Here is a 17,317-nt window from a genome sequence, read left to right as displayed (position 1 = left end):
GTGGATTCACAGTGATTCCTCAGATAGAACAGTAAATAGACATTTTGATTGGGTAGTTGTGAAATAGATAACATCTGACATACTCTTTCAACCAATCGGCATCCAGGATTAGACCCGCCCATTTTATAATCATTTGTACTTTCTTTCATCCTCATGCTATATTGACTGAAGGTGTGTGTGTTTGGGGGAGATTGGTCAACAGAGTAAAGAGGGAATATGTTCCAGTAACTGCTCATGCGTTCAACTGTTATTCATATCTCACTACGTGGCCAAAACCATTCAATACAGTCAGACACTCAGAAGCTGTTTCTCCTATAGAGATCCCTGATAAAATAGACAGAATGCTCCTTGGACAATCAATTTTAATCGCCGGTAAGTCTCCACTCTTCTAATTTCTCTTAGTTTTACTCTCTTCTCCTCTCAACCTCTCAACCTCCAGGGGGGCTGCTCCAGGGGCGCTGCTCCAGGGGGGCTGCACCAGGGGGGCTGCTCCAGGGGCGCTGCTCCAGGGTCGCTGCTTCAGGGGTGCTGCTCCTCCTATGTGTGTGTGTAGTTTTTTTATAAGCAAAAGGACACATTTATAAAGAGTATATTCTCTTGACTGTTATTCCAGTGCTGCAGGCCAGTCTCTGTCTGGGTAAGTCTGATCATCTTACAGTGATTACGGATGGTATGTGTAGCTCAAGGCTGAAAACACTCACTCAGGTCTCAGAGAATAAAAGGCGAAATAATATGTTTTTTTTCCTGTTCCAAGTTATGGAATGTCAGAGATTCAATGCAGGTTCCTGACGGGTGGGGATCCCAGCCTCCAGTGCGGTAAAGTAACTCCAGTGCGGTAAAGTAACTCCAGTGTGGTAAAGTAACTCCAGTGTGGTAAAGTAACTCCAGTGTGGTAAAGTAACTCCAGTGCGGTAAAGTAACTCCAGTGCGGTAAAATAACTCCACTGCGGTAAAGTAACTCCAGTGCGGTAAAGTAACTCCAGTGTGGTAAAGTAACTCCAGTGCGGTAAAGTAACTCCAGTGTGGTAAAGTAACTCCAGTGTGGTAAAGTAACTCCAGTGTGGTAAAGTAACTCCAGTGTGGTAAAGTAACTCCAGTGCGGTAAAATAACTCCACTGCGGTAAAGTAACTCCAGTGCGGTAAAGTAACTCCAGTGTGGTAAAGTAACTCCAGTCCTGGACTAAAAAGCACTTTAAATGGAGATTCTGTTCTTTTCAGTTGCGGAAACTGGCCTCATATGGATTAGCAAGTGTTAAACCCACTGTTTTGTGTGCGTGTGCATGTGTCTGTGTAGATGACGGTGTGATCAGTGTGTATGGGGTTAAACTCAGCACTATTGAGAGCCCTAAAGCCTGCTCCGATACAGAGGCCTTCAACGGTGTGTCTAATAGGTCTGTATACACACGCATGCGCGCACACACACACACACACACGGAAAGTACACAACTTCAGTCAATAGCAAGCTCACTGAGTGTATAATGTTTGCAATGTTCTGCTTACAACATTGTTTATTTCCTAACTTCAGTGTCCTGTTGGCATGTTTCCAGCAGTTTTACAGTAATCAGGCCATATCCACAAAACGTCTCAGGGTAGAAAATGTGTCGTAAGCACTGAGAATAGATACAATTTACTCCTACTCTTATGGGTAGAAATAAAAGCTAGATATTAAACCTCTTTAGTCATAAGAGTCCTAACCTAGTTGACAGATATTTAGGAGACCACATGAGCTGTCCTAACCAGTTCAGAGTTACCAGCAGGTGTGTTGATATAGAAAAAGTAGCCAGTGGTTCATAGAGAGGCAATTGCTTAGGAGATATTAAAATAATGTTTAGATACTCTCAGACCATGATAAACAATATTCTCTGGTCTGATGAAACCTACATTGAACTCTTTGGCCTGAATGTCAAGCATCATGTCTGGTTGAAACCTGGCACCATCCATACGGTGAAGCACGGTGGTGGCAGCATCATGCTGTGGGGATGTTTTTCAGAGGCAGGCACTGAGAGACTAGCCAGGATCGAGGGAAAGATGAACGTAGCAAAGTACAGAGAGATCCTTGATGAAAACCTGCTCCAGAGCTGGGGCAAAGGTTCACCTTCCAACAGGACAACGACCCTAAGCACACAGCCAAGACAACGCAGAAGTGGCTTTGTTACAAGTCTCTGAATGTCCTTGGGTAGCCCAGCAAGAGCCCGGACTTGAAACCGATCGAACATCTCTGGAGAGACCTGAAAATAACTGTGCAGTGATGCTCCCCATCCAACCTGACAGAGCTTGAGAAGAACTGCAGAGAAGAATGGGAGAAACTCCCCAAATACATATGTGCCAAGCTTGTAGCATCATACCCAAGAATACGAGGCTGTAATCGCTGCCAAAGGTGCGTCAATAAAGTACTGAGTAAAGGGTCTGAATACTTATGTAAATGTGATATTTCTGGAGATTTTCTCCTTATAAATGTGAAAATATGAAAAATCTGTTTTGCTTTGTCATTATGGGGTATTGTGTGTAGATTAATGAGGAACAAAGACAATTTAATCCATTTTAGAATAAGGCTGTAACGTAACAACATGTGGAAAAAGTCAAGGGGTCTGAATACCCTCCGAATGCCCTGTATGTAACCAGTCCCTGTATTAGTTCAGCCAGATGGGAATCTTATCAAGAACAGCTTCACAGCAAAACTGAGCTGCACTGAAAAAGAAAGTGGTCCTAAAACTGATAGCACAGAGAGGGGAAATGGAGAGAAATAACATCATGCTTTCTAAAACCTGAGTAAGGACAGTGTCGGAGGTGTTTTAGGTGTGTGACATTACTACTGCTCATCCAGGTGTGATGGAAATGGGAAGTGTGAGGTGGCGACCTACGGCAGTGTGTGTGACCTCTGTAACTCTGCACACCTGACTTACAGTTGAAGTCGGAAGATTACATACAACTTAGCCAAATACATTTAAACTCAGTTTTTCACAATTCCTGACAATTAATTCTAGTAAAAATTCCCTGTCTTAGGTCAGTTAGGATCACCACTTTATTTTAAGAACGTGAAATATTTCAGGTAGCCTTCCACAAGCTTCCTACAATAAGTTTGGTGAATTTTGGCCCATTCCTCCTGCCAGACCTGGTGTAACTGGGTCAGGTTTGTAGGCCTCCTTGCTCGCACACAATTTTTCAGTTCTGCCCACAAATGTTCTATAGGATTGAGGTCAGGCCTTTGTGATGGCCACTCCAATACCTTGACTTTGTTGTCCTTAAGCCATTTTGCCACAACTTTGGAAGTATGCTTGGGGTTATTGTCCATTTGGAAGACCCATTTGCGACCAAGCTTTAACTTCCTGACTGATGTCTTGAGATATTGCTTCAATATATCCACATAATTGTCCCTCCTCATGATGCCATCTATTTTGGGAAGTGCACCAGTCCCTCCTGCAGCAAAGCACCCCCACAACATGATCCTGCCACCCCTGTGCTTCACGGTTGGGATGGTGTTCTTCGGCTTGCAAGCATCCCCTTTTTCCTCCAAACATAATGATGGTCATTATGGCCAAACAGTTCTATTTTTGTTTCATCAGACCAGAGGACATTTCTCCAAAAATTACGATCTTTGTCCCCATGTGCAGTTGCAAACTGTAGTCTGGCTTTTGTTATGGCGGTTTTGGAGCAGTGGCTTCTTCTTACTGAGCGACCTTTCAGGTTATGTCGATATAGGACTCGTTTTACTGTGGATATAGATACTTTTGTACCTGTTTCCTCCAGCATATTCACAAGGTGCTTTGCTGTTGTTCTGGGATTGATTTGCACTTTTCGCACCAAAGTACGTTCATCTCTAGGAGACAGAGCGCATCTCCTTCCTGAGCGGTATGATGGCTGCGTGGTCCCATGGTGTTTATACTTGCTTGCTATTGTTTGGACAGATGAACGTGGTACCTTCAGGCATTTGGAAATTGATGCCAAGGATGAACCAGACTTGTGGAAGTCTACCATTTTTTTTCTGAGGTCTTGGCTGATTTCTTTTGATTTTCCCCTGATGTCAAGAAAAGAGGCACTGAGTTTGAAGGTATGCCTTGAAATACATCCACAGGTACACCTCCAGTTGACTCAAATGATGTCAATTAGCCTATCAGAAGCTTCTAAAGCGTTGACATAATTTTCTCGAATTTTCAAAGCTGTTTAAAGGCACAGTCAACTTAGTGTATTTAAACTTCTGACCCACTGGAATTGTGATACAGTGAATTATGAGTGAAGAAAATCTGTCTGTAAACAATTGTTGGAAACATTACTTGTGTCATGCAGAAAGTAGATGTCCTAACCGACTTGTCTAAACTTTAGTTTGTTAACAAGAAATTTGTGGAGTGGTTGAAAAACGAGTTTTAATGACTCCAACCTAAGTGTATGTAAACTTTTGACTTCAACTGTATATCTTCCTGGATGTTTCCTATGGCTGCCTGGAGAGCAGTGAGTAGCACACACACACACACACACACCGACAAACACACCGACAAACACACACACACACACACACACACACACACACACACACACACACACACACACACACACACACACACACACACACACACACACACACACACACACACACACACACACACAGAAATATGCTGAAAATGTTTCTCTATATGATGTATGTGTGATGTGTTTGTATCAATCAGATTTTTGTCTTCCACAGAGATGGTGACTACCTGTGAGGGTGCCGGTGTGGTGCATTTGGAATGTGGTAAGAAACAACACTCTGTGTGTCAATCGGTTACTTAGTTGAGTTGACTCGTGAGTCTCTCATGCTCCCTCTTCTCTCGCTCTCTCTCATAGGAGATGGGGTGGTCTTTCTTCAGAAAGCACTGTATGGACGCACAGACAGCCAGACCTGCAGTCAGGGACGACCTCAGAGTCAGCTGACTAACACAAAGTGTTCCCAGGAAGGAACTCTGGTCACAGAGGTACACACACACACACACACACACACACACACACACACACACACACACACACACACACACACACACACACACACACACACACACACACACACACACACACACACACACACACACACACACACACCCTATAGTGTGCATATTGAAGGTAAATCCATGTATATCACTCCATATACAAGGTCAATCCAGGGAGATCCCTCCAGATACAAGTTAAATCCAGGGAGATCACTCCAGATACAAGTTAAATCCAGGGAGATCACTCCAGATACAAGTTAAATCCAGGGAGATCACTCCAGATACAAGTTAAATCCAGGGAGATCACTCCAGATACAAGTTAAATCCTGGTAGATCACTCCAGATACAAGTTAAATCCAGGGAGATCACTCCAGATACAAAGTAAATCCAAGGAAATTACTCCAGATACAAGTTAAATCCTGGTAGATCACTCCAGATACAAGTTAAATCCAGGGAGATCACTCCAGATACAAGTTAAATCCTGGTAGATCACTCCAGATACAAGTTAAATCCAGGGAGATCACTCCAGATACAAGTTAAATCCAGGTAAATCACTCCAGATACAAGTTAAATCCAGGTAAATCACTCCAGATACAAGTTAAATCCAGGGAGATCACTCCAGATACAAGTTAAATCCAGGGAGATCACTCCAGATACAAGTTGGAATTTGACATTTTGAAAGTCCTTAGGAGGTCGGGAGGCTCCGTCAAAACCATCCACTAGGGTGCAAACAAAACAAGTACCTGGAGCTGGAACCCAGGTCTATATGACAGACTAATGCTGTTCAGACCACAGCACCATCCATCCACTTTTAATTGTCATGGCAAGTCTTAAAACCTCTTGGGGCTAGGGAGCAGTATTGAGAATTTTGAAAAAAACATGTGCCCATTTTTAACTGCCTCCTACACCAACTCAGAAGCTAGAATATGCATATTATTGTCCAGGTTTGGATAGAAAACAGTCTGAATTTTCTAAAACTGTTTGAATGGTGTCTGTAAGTATAACAGAACTCATATGGCAGTCAAAACCCTGAGACAAATTCTGACAGGAAGTGGATACCTGATGTGTTGAATTACCTTTAAGCCTATGCCATTGAAACACACAGGGGCTTATTAATTGTTGACCACTTCCTATGGCTTCCACTAGATGTCACCAGTCTTTAGAAAGTGTTTTGAGTCTTATACTGTGAGAACTGAACGAACAAGAGCCTTGGCACGGTGATGGCCGATTTGACTCTTGCGCGCGAGTTCATGTTGGGTACTCTCGTTCCAAAATGTTTTAAAAGAGAATGCAAACGTCCGCCTTGAATATTATTCATGTTCTGGTTAAAAAAGGCACTAATGATTTATGCTATACAACGTTTGACATGTTTGAACGAACGTAAATATTTTTTTTCCCCTCGTTCATGACGAGAAGTCCGGCTGGCATAGATCATGTGCTAACAACACGGAGCTTTTTGGACATAAATTATGAGCTTTTTCGAACAAAACTACATTTGTTATGGGCCTGGGATTCCTGGAAGTGACATCTGATGAAGAGAATCAAAGGTAATGGATTATTTACATAGTATTTTCGATTTTAGATCTCTCCAACATGGCGGTTAGTCTGTATCGCAAAGCGTATTTTTCTGGGCGCAGTGCTCAGATTATTGCAAAGTGTGATTTCCCAGTAAGGTTATTTTTTAAATCTGGCAATCCGGTTGAATTCAAGAGATGTAAATCTATAATTGTTTGAATGACAATATAATATTTTACCAATGTTTTCGAATAGTAATTATTTAATTTGTTGTGCTGCTTGACTGGCGGTTATTGGAGGGAAACGATTTCCTCAACATCAACGCCATAGTAAAACGCTGTTTTTGGATATAAATATGAACTTGATAGAACAAAAAATGCATGCATTGTCTAACATAATGTCCTAGGAGTGTCATCTGATGGAGACTGTCAAAGGTTAGTGCATCATTTTAGCTGGTTTTCTGCTTTTGGTGACGCCGGTCTTTGAATTGACAAAACATTACACACAGCTATTGTCAATGTACTCTCCTAACATAATCTAACTTTATGCTTTTGCCGTAAAGCCTTTTTGAAATCGGACAACGTGGTTAGATTAAGGAGATGTTTATCTTTCAAAGGGTGTAAGATAGTTGTATGTTTGAGAAATTTGAATTATGACATTTAATTGTTTTCAAATTTGGCGGTCTTGATATTTCACCTGTTGTTGATTGGGTGTACCAGGGGTGGGACGCTTGGGTCCCACATAGCCCATAGAGGTTAATACAGCTCAAAACTTAGCAGTGTAGTCGTTTTTCTGTTTTTAACCTTAATGTAACCAATCAGAATTAATGCCTGAAGTTAACCTAAGAGTTGTTTGTGTCCCTAAACCCTGATATGCCTAAACCCTTAACTTAACCAACCTCCAACCTCTCTTTGATTTCTCCTCCCACCTCTCTTTGATTGCTCCTCCCACCTCTTTGATTGCTCCTCAAACCTCTTTTAATTGCTCCTCCCATCTCTCTTTGATTACTCCTCTCACCTTTTTGATTGCTCCTCCCACCTTTTTGATTACTCCTCCCACCTCTCTTTGATTACTCCCCCACCTCTCTTTCTTGCTTTTCATCCTTTTCCTTATCCTCCATTATCTCAGCAGCAGGGCTGATGTTGTGTCTCAGCAGCAGATTGAAGTGACGGTGCCGGATGGGATGGCTGCCGTCTGATCGGATCTTACCTAACCACGCTATTTTATAATTTTTTTTGCGTTGTTCGTAACTTGTTTTGTACATAATGTTGCTGCTACCGTCTCTTATGACCGAAAAGAGCTTCTGGATATCAGAACTGAGAGTACTCACCTCAGATTAGACGAAGAGATTTTCAACAATGAGTCGGATGGAAGGGATATAATACAGACACCCGACCAGGCCCAGATCCCCGTCATTGGCTAGAGAAGAAAAGTGCCTTTTGAGGATCAGGTGACGAGTGGCTAATCTGCCTTGGCCTTCCATCCTGCTAGCTAACGTTCAATCACTGGAAAACAAATGGGACGAACTGAAAGCACGTATATCCTACCAACGGGACATTAAAAACTGTTATATCTTATGTTTCACTGAGTCGTGGCTGAACAACGACATTAAGAACATACAGCTGGCGGATTATACACTCTATCGGCAGGATAGAACAGCAGCCTCTGGTTAAACACAGGGCGGGGGCCTATGCATATTTGTAAACATCAGCTGGGGCACTTTATCTAAGGAAGTCTCGAGGTTTTGCTCGCCTCAGGTAGAGTATATCATGATAAGCTGTAGACCACACAATCTACCTAGAGAGTTTTCATCTGTATTTTTCGGAGCTGTCTACATACCACCACAGACCGATGCTGGCACTAAAACTGTGCTCAATGAGATGTATACTGCCATAAGCAAACAGGAAAATGCTCACCCAAAGGCAGTGCTCCTAGTGGCCGGGGACTTTAATGCAGGGAAACTTAAATCAGTTATACCTAATTTCTATCAGCTTGTTAAATGTGCAACCAGAGGGAAAACAATTCGAGACCACCTTTACTCCACACACAGAGATGCGTACAAGCTCTCCCTCACCCCCCATTTGGCAAATCTGACCATAATTATATCCTCCTGATCCCTGCTTAAAAAACAAAAATTAAAGCAGGAAGCACCAGTGACTTGGTCTGTAAAAAAGTGGTCAGATGAAGCAGATGCTAAACTATAGGACTGTTTTGCTAGCACAGACTGGAATATGTTCCGGGATTCTTCCGATGGCATTGAGGAGTACACCACAACAGTCACTGGCTTTATCAAAGTGCATCGAGGAAGTTGTCCCCACAGTGACTGTACGTACATATCCCAACCAGAAGCCATGGATTACAGGCAACATTCGCACTGAGCTAAAGGGTAGAGCACCGCTTTCAAGGACTCTAACCCGGAAGCTTATAAGAAATCCTGCTATGCCGTCCGATGAACCATCAAACAGGCAAAGCATCAATACAGGACTAAGATCGAATCGTACTACACCGGCTCCGACGCTCGTCTTATGTGGCAGGGCTTGCAAACTATTACAGACTACAAAAGGAAGCACAGCCAAGACCTGTCTAGTGACACAAGCCTACCAGACGAGCTAAATAAATTCTATGCTCGCTTCGAGGCAAGTAACACTGAAACATGCGTGAGAGCATCAGCTGTTCTGGACGACTGTGATCACGCTCTCCGCAGCTGATGTGAGTAAGACCTGTAAATAGGTCAACATTCACAAGGCCACAGGGCCAGACGGATTACCAGGACGTGTACTCTTAGCATGCGCTGACCAACTGGTAAGTGTCTTTACTGACATTTTCAACCTCTCCCTGTCTGAGTCTGTAATACCAACATGTTTCAAGCAGACCACCATAGTCCCTGTGCCCAAGAACACTCAGGTAACCTGCCTAAATCTTTAGCCATGAAGGAAAGAATGGAGAGGAGGAGAGGAAGGAGATGAGGGGAAGAGATAAGGAGGGGAAGGTGAGGAAAGAGATGAGAGGAAGGAAAGGAGATAAGGAGAGGAGATGAGGAGATGAAACAAGAAGAGGAAAGAGAGGAGGAAATTAGGAAGCTACTGTAGAATGTTGAGATGATAGAGAGGAGGGGAAGCTATTGTACTGTTAACATGATGGAGAGGAGGAGATGAAGGAGAAGAGGGTGGAAGAAAAGATGAGGATAGGGGCGATGAAAGAGAGGAAGGGTGGAGAGGAGGAAGGCTTTGTAGTTGATTGAAATGTGGAGAGGAGATAAAGCAACTCTAGACTATGGAGATCGTAGACAGGAAGCCACTGTAGGCTATGGAGATAGTAGAGAGGAAGCCACTGTAGACTATAGAGACACCCCTCTAACTGTAACCTACCTTAGCCCTTACAGGGTAATGATGGCCTGGCTCGGCTGCTGCCACTTCCTGTCCGCCTCCATCGGTGAGTCCTGTCTACTCTACTGCTGGTCTACATATGAACCCATATTAAGTGATGTGATAAACGCATGACTGAATCTTTTTATTTGTGTTTTTCTCTCATTCAACAGAAGAACTCCGACTGGATGCCCTTATTACTCTGGATTTACTCCGTAATCAAACACGATGAATAACTGATAAATGAATTAAGCAACCAATCAATAAATCAACGTGCAAACTAGTGACTGAATGTTAATGTGTAGCCAGCTCATTTTCAGACCAGTGTTTTTAGAGAACACAACCCTACCTATGTTATTGATTTGGATGTCAACAAATATGTTAAATTTAAAATAAAATGAATGGAGGCAGCTGAGAAATGGACTTTTTCTTCTGAGACTGAGAACGTTTTTCTTAACGTTTTACCATGTTAGTAGTGACTCTAGTCTGGAAGACTATTTACACAGAATGGACACTTTGCATTGGTATTACACACTTCAATACTCAGGAAGTGATTATAGCCTTAGATACGAAAAAGGTATGATTAGTGAATTAAAAGTGAATAAATAAATGTAATAATCAAAAAAGTGTGAAACAAATCAAAATATATTTTTGATTATTCAAAATTGCCACCCTTTGCCTTGATGACAGCTTTGCACACTTGGCATTCTCTCAACCAGCTTAGTGAGTAATGTTTTTCCAACAGTCTTGAAGAAGTTCCCACATATGCTGAGCACTTGTTGGCTGCTTTTCCTTCACTCTGTGGTCCAACTCATCCCAAACCATCTCATTTTGGTTGAGGTCGGGTGATTGTGGAGGCCAGGTCATCTGATGCAGCCCTCCATCACTCTCCTTCTTGGTCAAATAGCCCTTACACAGCTTGGAGGTGTGTTTTGGGTCATTGCCCTGTTGAAAAACAAATGATAGTCCCACTTAGTGCAAACCAGATGGGATGGCATATCGCTGGAGAATGCTGTGGTAGCCATGCTGGTTATGTGTGCCTTGAATTCTAAATAAATACTCTGGTAACCATGCTGGTTAAGCGTGCCTTGAATTCTAAATAAATCATAGACAGTGTCACCAGCAAAGCCCCCCCACACCATCACACCTCCTCTTCAATGCTTCACGGTGAGAACCACACATGCTGAGATCATCCGTTCACCTACTCTGCATCTCACAAAGACACAGCGGTTTGAACCAAAAATATCAAATTTGGACTCATCAGACCAAAGGACAGATTTCCACCTGTCTAATGTCCATTACTCGTGTTTCTTGGCCCAAGCAAGTCACTTCTTATTATTGGTGTCCTTTAGTAGTGGATTCTTTGCAGCAATTCAACCATGAAGGCCTGATTCACGCAGTCTCCTCTGAAAGGTTAATGTTGAGATGTGTCTGTTACTTGAACTCTCTGAAGCATTTATTTGGGTTGCAATTTCTGAGGCTAAATCTGGGTCTTCCTTTCCTGTGGCAGTCCTCATGAGAGCCAATTTCATCATAGCGCTTGTCACGTCTGCTCCTGCTCTTCCCTTCCCCTGGCGCTTGAGGGCGCCAGATTACCCTGCATCACACGTTCCTGCCATTCATCACTCACACTTGCCTTCCCTCGTCACTTGCATCAGCATTATTGGACTCACCTGGACTCACTTATCTCCTGTTAATTTCCTCCCCTATAATTGTCAGTTCCCTATCTCTGTTCCCTGCTGCTGCATTGATTGTTTCTTGTCCTTGTATTTGTTTGCTGACGCTGTGCTTGTCTCATTCTATGTCCGTTATTTATTTAAATGTTTACTGCTTTGTCATTCCGCTTGATGGTTTTTACGACTGCACTTGAAGAAACTTTAAAAGTTCTTGAAATTTTACGCATTGACTGACCTTCATGTCTTAACTTCTTAGGGATAGGCATCCTGCTACTGTTTAGTTGGCGCCATCAACTTGAGTAATCCACTCGTTCAACATGCAGAAAAAGGAATCTGAAAATCTACCCCTAAACTTTGTTTCAACAAGTCAAAATACGTTTCTATTGACTCAAATGTAATCAAACTATATTTCTTACGGAAGAAGTATGTTCAATAGGAAACCGATATTAGCAGGTGCATACTGTCTTCATGGTGCATGAGCCCTTGATCATAGACTGACACCCTGTGGAAGCCATAGGAATTGCATCCAGGGAGCTAATTTTCAATATGACCTTTCACTTGCCTTTCTAAGAAGATGGTCTCTCTCTCAAAAAAAACCTCTGGTTGGTTTTTCTTTGGATTTTGTCCTACCATATCTATTGTGTTATCTTCTCCTACATTATTTTAACATTTCTACAAACTTCAAAGTGTTTTCTTTCCAATGGTACCAATTATATGCATATTCTGGCTTCAGAGCCTGAGTAACAGGCAGTTTACTTTGGGCAAGTCATTCAGGCGGAAATGGAGTAAAAAGGGGCCTAGCCCTAAGAATTAAAGTAATGATGGACTGTCATTTCTCTTTGCTTATTTGAGCTGTTCTTGCCATAATATGGACTTGGTCTTTTACCAAATAGGGCTATCTTCTGTATACCACCCCTACCTTGTCACAACACAACTTATTGGCTCAAAAGCATTAAGAAATTCCACAAATTAACTTTTAACAAAGCACACCTGTTAATTTAAATGTAATCTAGGTAACTACCTCTTAAAGCTGGTTGAGAGAATACCAAGAGTGTGTAAAGCTGTCATTAAGGCAAAGGGTGGCTACTTTGAAGAATCTCAAATATAAAATATATTTTGATTTGTTTAATACTTTTTTGGTTACTACATGATTCCATATGTGTTTTTTCATAGCTTTGACGTCAGCATTATTATTCTAAAATGTAGAAAATAGTAAAAATTAAGAAAAACCCTTGAATGAGTAGGTGTGTCCAAACTTTTGACTTGTACTTTATATAAACCCCTTTCCAAAAAACAGTTTTCCACTGGAGGGAATGCTCAAGGTCCTTAAATATCTTTAGGCTACTAGCAAGGCCCCCAACATTTTGAGATACCCCTACCCGAGGTGTAACAAAACACAACCATGTTTTTTTTCACATCTATAATGTCTTACATTTCTGAATATATGGTTGTATTAAAATATTTTACTTCAAAAGTGATTACATTATTATTTAGTTATTGTGACACTCCCTTAACTCAAAAGTGCAGAATTGCTCTCATTCAGTGCTGTATGGTCATGCATGATAATAATCGATATAGTTACACATGTATTTAATGTTGTGACTATTGTAATCTGCTCTAAGGAAAGCAAGTGGGCTCAGTCATCAAATGACATCTTTTAATTTATCAGGGGGGCACCACAGATTATCTTTGGAGCCACCCTGTTTTTCCTCAAATCCAATATGGCTGCCATATGATTTGATATTGAGATAAAAACGGCTGCATTGGACCTTTAAAGACACAAAAACGCAATACAAAATAAATAAGGGCAATTTATACGCAGGTGAAGGTGTCTTAGTGTCATCATGTTAGCCATATTGGATTCAGAATCAAATTGATTTACACTTGTTTTACACAATTTAGAAAAAATGCCTTTAATTTACAACATGTATTTTTACAGTACAGGTGACTTAACTCCCATCAAATGGTATTATTACAATTTGATGGAAGTTAAACCAGCTGTACTGTTAATATCCATTTATTTGAAGACATATTGATGCTAGTCAATGGTGTCACTTTGAGAGGCGGGATATTTGTATTTGTATTTACTTATGGATCCCCATTAGCTGCTACCACTCTTCCTGGCGTCTGGCTAAATTAAAGCAGCTATACAATTTTTTTTATACATGACAATACAATCACAACAGATTTCACAACACGTTAAGTGTGTGCCCTCAGGCCCCTACTCCACAAAATCCATGTGTACGTGTGTGTATGTTATCATGTGTGTGTATGCATGTGTCTGTGCCTATGTTTGTGTTGCTTCAAGGTCCTGCTGTTCCATAAGGTGTATTTTTATCTGTTTAAAAAAAATCTGATTCTACTGCTTGCTTCAGTTTGTCATGACTTTGCCCTGTTGGGTGAGGGTCCTAAAACACCCTTTCTCTCTCTTCCCCCACAGGTTTATGACCCCCTCCATAAATACCTAATCTCTCTCTATCCACTCTGTAGAATGGACTTTTGAAAATCCTTTCTTACCACAGAGAGAGACTTTGCAATACAGTAACATAGAAAGGTTGGGGAATGGAACAATATTTCTGTAATCCAACCAGTTGAAAGTGTCCGTTGGTACTTAAAGAATATGTCAGATCAGTTGTTGTCTGGGACATTATTACTGAAGACAGGACAACTTAAATTGTATATTGGAAAGTCTACACATCCTAGTTATCAGATTTACATGCAAATGTTGCAAAATGTATATGATTGAATATGAAACTATTTGTGAGATGATGAAATTTGATTTTAGCCTTATAAATTAGAGAATTGATTTCATAGTAAACTTATGTTCAATCAGTAACCCCGCCCACGGGAGCACATTCATTGGTTGGAAATGATGAACCAATCCCCTTCTCTTCTCCAGCACAAAAGTCCCAGGTGAGCTGCGCGAGCTGATTATGGGAAAATGGTATGAACTTTGAACTATTATTCACTAAAGAAGGAGTGATACATCTTAGACGTCGTGTTATCCGCCCCAACTGTAAACGTACGAAAAGGAGAGACAATCTCTTCAGATTGACAGGGTACTTCAACGTGACCAGAAAGATTATTCAAAGGACAATGGTGATCTCTGCTGGACAAACCAGTCGTCCATCTTCGATCCATCTATTGAAGCGCAGCTCAGAGTAAATGTATATCTTGCATTTTCCTTTTCCCGAATGAGCTGTCATTAGAATGCATAAGATTCTGTATTTACGGTAACATAGCTTCTCAAGGTCCGATAGAGACCGAATCCCTTTGTCCCTCAGTCTTCCCGCTCTTTCATTGAAACCCAACCCCCTTCCTTTGTGTAACCAGCCGTCATATCGGGTTAGTCCATTAGGGACTTTTCCTGACATGATTAGTAATCGATGTATGATCTATCCTGTGTATATATTATGTATTTCTGTGATTTGATTAGTTATTAAATAAATAATTAAGCCAATTTGCATGTCACTGATTCATAATTTAAACTAGGGTCCGTGCGGATAACCAATAATTTTACGACATTTGGAATGAGAACTGATGAGGTAATAATTCATTAATAGAAGACTAATTGATCAGATATTAAAATATCTGAAGAGTTATATTCGGTAAAATTATAACTTTGTAATCTCAAAATTTTCCGTGGTGCCCCGACTTCCTAGTTAATTAAGTTTAAATGATTAGTTTAGTCACGTAATAATAATTACACATAGAGAATTGATTTGATAAAATAACAGTCTTCACATTTAATGATAGTAAAGACACGGCACGTTACCTGATGTGGAATAGAGCTCCATGTATTCATGGCTCTATGTAGGACTGTATGCCTCCCATAGTCTGTTCTGGACTTGGGGACAGTGACGAGACCTCTCGTGGCATTTCTTGTAGGGTATGCATGGTTGTCTGCACTGTGTGCTAGTCGTTTAACAGCACTATCAACAAGGCAGGTCCTACAGGCTCTAGTTTTGTCGCACCTGGACTAATGTTCAGTCGTGTGGTCAGGTGCCACAAAGAGGGAGTTAGGAAAATTGCAATTGGCTTAGAACAGGGCAGCACGGCAGGCCCTTCGATGTACACAGTGTCTCAACATTAATAATATGCATGTCAATCTCACCTGACTCAAAGTGGAGGAGAGATTGACTTCATCACTACTTGTATTTGTGAGAGCTATTGACATGTTGAAAGCACTGAGCTGTCTGTTTAAGTGGTGCTGAGAGAGAGAGAGAAAAAAAAGAGAAAGAAAAAAGAGAGAGAGAAAGAGAGAGAGAGAGAAAGAGAGAAGGAGAGAGCGAGAGAAAGAGAGAGCGAGAAAGAGAGAGAGAAAGGGAGAGTGAGAAAGAGAGAGCGAGAAAGAGAGCGAGAAAGAGAGAGCGAGAAAGATGGAGAGGGTGGAAATGGCGAGATTAGATACTAGGAGAAAGAGAGAAAAAGGTATCAGTGTCATCGTGGTTACTCCAGATTGGATGGCAGACCTGTAGGTAGCGTGAGTGGGCTAACACAGTGCCACAGCCCTCCATCTCACAGCGAACATACTGCACTGAGGGCCGCCTTCTTGTTAACAGGAGGCAGGAGAGAGGGAATTGATATTATACTATTCATGTTTCAGAAAGGGGGCCTTTCCAAATATTGAGAGCAGATTGTTGGACTGAGATGATGGTTACAAGTTCGTACACAGTTACAGTATATTCACGGTTACAAGGCAAAATTTAAAAAAAAAAACTTTATTTTTGTCAGTCGAGGAGTTTTGGGATCTTTCTGCTGCCAACCTCTCCTATGATGACAGGGTAATGAACAGCTTAGCATTGGCTGGAGTTTTAACTCATTCCTCCGTGCAATCCCTTTCCATGGTCTATCCATTTTTAGAAAATGGGTGGTTCGAGCCCCGAATGCTGATTGGCTGACAGCCATTGTATATCAGATCGTATACCACGGGTATGACAAAATATGTATTTTTATTGTTCTAATTACGTTGGTAACCATTTTATAATAGCAATAAGACACCTCGGGGGGGGTTTGTGGTATATGGCCGATATACCACGGCTAAGGGCTGTATCCAGGCACTCCGTGTTGCGTCGTACATAAGAATAGTCCTTAGCGGTGGTATATTGGCCATATACCACACCCCCTTGGGCCTTATTGCTTAAGTAGATCGATCCGTCCATCATGTTCCCCCATTCATCCCTCCATCACTTACTTCCTAGGAGGCTCCTCTCCCAACTAATTTCCTGTCTTCAAATCGATTTCTCGCATTCCATCTTCTTTTATCTCTCTCTTCTCTTCTTTCTGCTTCGTAGGACGTTGGCTTGTTTTCTGAGGCTCTCTGTAGACGTGAGATGGAGGTAAATAAAATACATTTGCTTTAAGTGGATCTTTCACTTAGTTACTTGTATAAACAGTATGTAGATATTACCTGCAGAGTAGTCATTCATATTAATGTACTGGTATTAACTATTACATACACCATTAATTTGGACAGGCAGTTAAGTGACTTCCTCTTTGCAACAGGTTTGTAGTGGAGGTCATTGGGGTCATCTCTGAAAGGAAGGTCCTCGACTTCACCAGCTCTGGCTGAGGGTCTGCGTTGGGTCTGGGAGTGTTTAGGTCTGGATGGCCTTGAGGCTAGTGAAGGGGACGGATAGGAAATGTTTCAGAGAAAATTGAGCAGGTTGGCTTACATATAGTCTCATTCTAAGGGCCAGTTTCCTGGACACAGATTAAGCCCAGTTCAGGGCGAAAAAGTATTTTAAACTTTTATATAGGGGACCTCTAGCCTGGGGGAACATCTAGTCTGCGGGATGTCTAG

The 17,317-nt window shown here is 41.6% G+C and overlaps 1 long non-coding RNA gene across 1 annotated transcript; it reads left to right on the top strand.

The window, feature by feature from the left end:
- Nucleotides 1-3,258: 3,258 nt before the first annotated feature.
- On the top strand, nucleotides 3,259-10,122 carry LOC123743845 (uncharacterized). Its single transcript, XR_006770712.2, has 4 exons — nucleotides 3,259-4,446; nucleotides 4,679-4,726; nucleotides 4,819-9,905; nucleotides 10,012-10,122. It is a non-coding gene; the product is annotated as an uncharacterized LOC123743845 (long non-coding RNA).
- The last annotated feature ends 7,195 nt before the right edge of the window (nucleotides 10,123-17,317 follow it).

This window comes from Salmo salar, chromosome 07, assembly GCF_965601325.2.
Source record: "Salmo salar chromosome 07, fSalSal1, whole genome shotgun sequence".
NCBI lineage: Eukaryota > Metazoa > Chordata > Actinopteri > Salmoniformes > Salmonidae > Salmo > Salmo salar.
The sequence above is the reverse complement of the archived record's forward strand: the minus strand, read 5'-3'. Positions and strand labels throughout refer to the sequence as shown.